Source organism: Sabethes cyaneus, chromosome 3 (assembly GCF_943734655.1).
Source record: "Sabethes cyaneus chromosome 3, idSabCyanKW18_F2, whole genome shotgun sequence".
In the NCBI taxonomy this organism is placed as follows: Eukaryota; Metazoa; Arthropoda; class Insecta; order Diptera; family Culicidae; genus Sabethes; species Sabethes cyaneus.
The window spans coordinates 228,881,555-228,887,554 of NC_071355.1; positions in this window are offsets into that span (position 1 = coordinate 228,881,555).

The window sequence follows — 6,000 nt, forward strand, 5'->3', positions numbered from 1 at the left end:
AACAATAATTAGTGCTGTTCAAGTGACCGACTTTGTCAACCAGAATGAAGCAAGTTGGTAACGATACAAGTCTATACCACTCGAAAATTCCGATGCAGTTTAATTACGGCTCACTGCAACAAACTTAATTTATTGTCGAATATATCATAAAATATCCACATTCGTAAATTGTCCATAAATTGGAACGAAAGTGAAATTCCTGAACGGGATGTATAATGCCATAACATAGTAATTATTTTTCTACGGCACGGAAAGCTGGCGGCAATGGTTTCATTTGCCGAAAGCTGCCTCACTTCCACAGGTAGGTTTTTAACACTAATTTCATTACATCGCATTAAATTTTGTCCCGCCATCCCGCATTGAATGAAACGAGCGCGGTAAGATGGTTGAGATAAGCTTTTAAAATGTGTGCAGCGTGCAGAAATTTCGGCTCTGGTGTAGGGGCTTAGAGTTCAGAGCGCCTGCCAACCAACCGTCAGGGGTGTACTTTTAGTCGGTAATTTTACTGCACAGTTTCAACTATGACTTAACTACTTCCATCCCTGATCAAAGCTCTGGTACACCTCTGCTCTTACTCCTCTCTACTGCAACTCGCACCGAGACCCGGTAAATGAATGGCACATGACGGAAAAGATTTTACCTCCGACGCGCCACACTACATTGAATAAAAGGATGAAAGGCCAACTTCCTTCCGAGCCTCTCGCCGGTTCACAGTCAGCCACCTCCGATTTGGCTGCGCCACGACGCCCGGTGCTTCCTCAACTATCGTCATTGCTTCAATTACAAAATTCACAACCGCCCACCTGGTCCCTGCTGACGGGGTGTGTGACGTTGTTGAAAGGCAGCAGAAATTCTTTCGGCTCTTGGGGGTGCACTATCGCACACTATTAAATGCATAAAAAGCTAAGTGCAACACTCGTTGCCATTTTTTCTCGATCAGGAACAACGGGAAACTGAACCCGGAGCGGGGTTGACGCGAAGGTGGTAAACGAATCTTTCCTATGTTAGCTATCAGGTAAGGAATGAAAAATTTAATTAGAGAAGGCACATATCTTTAGCCGCTAACGTCGTCCTTTAAGTTTGTCGCATTCATTGTCGCTCCGTTGAATGAGGTTTGCGTGATCCGATGACTTCATAGAGCATAGAGTGGGTGGAGAAAAAAAACACCCACAGACGACAAGAAAGACTGTATTCGTTTAAATTTAATGCGCAAAATGGTTACTGCAGGATTCATAAGTTAACTTTCGTGTGACCATGGCGTGTAGGTAATATAGTGATTTCTGCGATTAAAAGCAGTTTGAAATGGTTGGTCTTATTTGCTACTTACTTGTGCTGTGCTTAATGGGAGCTGCAGGATTAAATTCTACAAACTCTCGTTTCCATAAACAAAATTCATGATAAAAACCAGCTGGGCGAGAATTTATACTTTGTCTCCACTTCCAATCACCAGTTCTCATCTCGAAAAATACCGAAAAAGTATATTTGGAATCCCTGGAAGTGCAGTTCACAAAGCCGGAGATCTTTGGAAGTAATTCTACCCAACAAACATTGGTATTTTTAAGCTGGGGCACACTGGGACCTATATGCCTGATTTTCTCTTCGAAGTTTATTAGAAAACATAATTTATTTGTATAAACCAGCAGGGATGGCACGTGCACTGTGTTTCTACACGCGGGTGAACTACACCCGCTCTTTCCTGTGTGAATCACAGTTGGCCAGAGAAGTGAAATATTGAACCACACAGCGTCGGTGCAGCGTACTTAAAGGTGAGTGTGTTGTTTCTTCACACTCACACTTGTTAGTCTCCTCTTTTCCATCGTGTTTCGCTAGTTCGCACAGGAGAAGGTGCGCTGGCACAGCCAAAGCTGCGTAGATATCACACAAATGCAAGACGGCACGGAATAGAAAACATAGCAGTAGTATTCGCGTAGCGCTTGCTATGTTGCATAGATGATGTATTTCGTGTATATACTGCCGCTATTCGCATAACAGTCCCAGTTTCTATGGAGATGAAACTGTTATGTAAATAGCGGCAGTATAAATACGCAATACATCGTATACGCAACATTGCAAGCGCTACGTGAATACCCCTAGCATATTTTTCCGTTCGATGCAGCAAATGTGAGTTTGAATAAAATAGTATAAATTTTGTATAAGATATCTATCAATTCGAAACAAATAATCCTTGAAATAAACAGTAATTATATTTTGCAATTTATGGTGACAAGTACCAACTAATATTTTAGGGCTTCAGCATTGTCAGGATTTTGGTTGCAGTTGCAGCATACTGCATATGCGAAGTTTAAGATAATTGAAAATATCCTATTTTCTTAATATTAGGCTAAAAATATAGACTTAGAGCGAATAGAGCGAGGGTGAGTAGTCGAATGTGTTGTTTAAGGGGACATAAACGACTAAAAATGTGTGTGTGTGTGTGTGTGTGTGTGTGTGTGTGTGTGTGTGTGTGTGTGTGTGTGTGTGTGTGTGTGTGTGTGTGTGTGTGTGTGTGTGTGTGTGTGTGTGTGTGTGTGTGTGTGTGTGTGTGTGTGTGTGTGTGTGTGTGTGTGTGTGTGTGTGTGTGTGTGTGTGTGTGTGTGTGTGTGTGTGTGTGTGTGTGTGTGTGTGTGTGTGTGTGTGTGTGTGTGTGTGTGTGTGTGTGTGTGTGTGTGTGTGTGTGTGTGTGTGTGTGTGTGTGTGTGTGTGTGTGTGTGTGTGTGTGTGTGTGTGTGTGTGTGTGTGTGTGTGTGTGTGTGTGTGTGTGTGTGTGTGTGTGTGTGTGTGTGTGTGTGTGTGACGCTTGACTTTAGTTATCTGTTTCTCGGATATGGCTTAACCAATTTGATTGCCATTAAGCTTGTTTGAAAGGTGTTACTGCCTTGCAGATCACTATTGAATTGTTTTGCGGTCCGAGGTTTCGTTTAAAAGTTAGGCCATAGCAGATAATTTCAAAAGTTTTTGTCCCCCCCCCTTGGAAATTGGCTTGAAAAATCGTGGGGCAAAAAATAATTTGTAGGGTATGAGTTAATTTTTTTTCATAAAATCAATTGTCTATGGGCTCTACAGCCTGAAAAACTCGGAAAATAAGTGTACGAGTTGAGTTAATGCTTCTAGCACGAAACAAAAATGGAAATTCAAACAACGGAGTTTCAGAAAATCGGCCGAAAAATTTTTCTTTCGTTTTTTTTTATTCGAGCAAAAAAAAATATTGATCTTAGGCATTTTTACCGATTTTCTGAAACTCCGTTGTTCGAATTTCTATTTCTGTTTCGTGCTAGAAGCATTAACTCAACTCATACACTCATTTTTCGAGTTTTTCAGGCTGTAGAACTCAAAAACTTTTGAAATTATTTGCAATGGCCTATTTGAAAAAAAAAATCATACACAAAGTCATACACATAAGCATTCCAGTGCGGCGTAAAACAACCTCGCCGAATAAAACGCCGCTCATGGAAAAACACGATTTTCAAACTTTATGTACCTTTTTCTCAGAAATTACACAACGTATGCAATTGACTTGTCTTGTGACAAACACCTTATGTTTGATAAATTAATATCCCACAAGCATTAGTTGAAGCATATACCTGAATGAACAAGAAAAAAGAAATTACATTGTGCTTAGCTGCGCGACTAATGGAGTGTTAACTAACACATTTATTTACAGGTTATCCCTATGGATTAATGCAATTGAACACAAAAAAAAAATCAAAAAAATATGCATGGTGAAAGCTATGTCTAAGCGTCCCCCGCGTCTCTGTGTGTCACCGTTGCTAATAGGAATGTTTTATAAAAAATAGTGAACTAGCGGACAATATTTTTTTTAATATTAACTATTATTACTATGTGATGCCGTGCAGTAATTTTAGTTTTAATTTAATATGTTTTTGTTGTTGAACATCACTTAAAAATGATTGCAAAAAAATTTATGTTGACCTCCTAAAATTGATTTTTGTTGAAAAATATATTTAAAAATCAACATTTTTTTCTCAAACTGCATTATACGATGTAGGTTCACAAACTTCACTTTCCATGTAAATATCATGGATCTTGTTTTATGACTTAGCTATTCCCGTTGACTCACTGTTGACTACTCTCGCCTACTGTTAGAATAATGTCAATGTTAATTAGGGTGCGACTTGTTCATTTTTGATCAATATTACTTCTGTTGCCATCCTAATATTTGTGGGGTGTGGCCAAAGTTTCTTGGAAACATCGGGCAACATTAATGTTGGGAAAATTATAAAAACAAGTTACATGCTACATGTCAGTTTTTAGATAGTACCTACTTGCTAATACCGCGAAAATAGCTGTACAAAATCACGTCGGACTCGATTATTAACTAAATGTGTCGATTATACTACAACATGCAACATTGGTGTATTTTATTCATAATTAAATGTTTAGCCGTTAAAAATCAAATCAAAAATTATTTCGTATATGTCATAAACACCAATATCGAGACAATTATATATATTACAATTACAATAAATTTTCATAGTGACTAAAGTTCTTAGCGATAATGAAATAGAGCAAAACTGCTAGCCTGATTTTTAGTTAAGTCCTGTAAACAAAAATAAAGAAGCGAGAGTTTGTTTCCTTATATGGTAGTTTGGAATAACCCACGCGGTTTTTACATTGATGGCAACAATAGAACCTATTCGAAAATCGGGCCAGAATGGTATTCTAAGAGCGCGAACAACCAGGTGTGATTTGTAATACAGTAGGATTTCGAATTAGGCAACAACGGCGTATCGCCTATGTTGCCAAAATCGAAACCGTGCTAAAATCGAGTCCCTTTTTTGAAATGAAAAAATTGAATATAAATGCATTGGAAATAGACTAAATATTATTAATCAACGATTGCAACTATTTTATCTTTAAAAAGTCCGCTTAGAGCTATTTGTCCGGTGCAAGTAAGTTTTTGGCAATCTGCGGTAAGACGTAGTCCTACGGCAATAAAAATATGAAATATCTTATTACCGCCAGCTCCACGCGAAAAAATCATTCATTGACATGCATCATAGAAGCATTTCAATTTCTGTGTAGCTCATCGAAATGGAAACAACACAAAGCGAACTCCCCAATAAACTGCTTCCAAGTGACTTCTCAGTATCTTTACCGCTGCAGCGCGTTGGTGAACTATACATTTCTATGAAGTGTGAATTCACAGTAAGGATCGCACAGCCAAGTCACACTTGTATCTCACAGTGAAGCCACACTTGGAGCCTTCACAGTGGCAGTGTAGTTGTTTTCATGTCCGCTTTGTGCGGTGTTTCGGAGAAGAAAAGACGCTGTCGTCAGTTCCATTGCCACTTACACTGCATCTAGGAGCCAGTGAACTAATGATTATACCTCTGCATCCTTGCTATTCGCTGAGAGAACTGTGTGAATCACTCTTCGCACCCGCTGCAAGTTGAGGTGCTGGCCATCCCTGTAAACCAGAAGTCTACAGTTTTTAATTTAATCTGCTACTTTTTTGGAGGAAAATAAATTAACAGCGTAAAAACAGTTCCTGTTTCCAGTCCAATTTAAAGTCCAGGTATAAATTATATTTCAAGTTTAGTTTTAAGCCTGTTTAGTTTCAAGTTTACAAAACTGGACATAGGGGATAGAAAATGAGGAAAAAAGTGATAGAGAAAAATAAGAAAAACCGGCATGAAAAAAATAAAAACCGAAAGAAAAATCATGACAGAATGGAGGGAAAATGGGACGTAAAAAGAGACAAACTAAAAAAAACCGGCAGTACAAAAAGGAAAACGATGCAAAAAAGAGGAAAGAGTGGGAAAACGCTAGAGAAAAAATCAGAGGGGTTGTGTACAAGACACGACCGCATATATAGGTGACGCAGGACTACGTAAATCTCTTTGTAGTGATAGTAGCATGTATTCATGCTTCTAATCATTCGATTCTTCTTGTATACATGCTATATGCAACATATATACATGCTACATGCGTTGTATGTAACATTTATCAAAGTAGTAACATCGCATACGTTCAATTCTC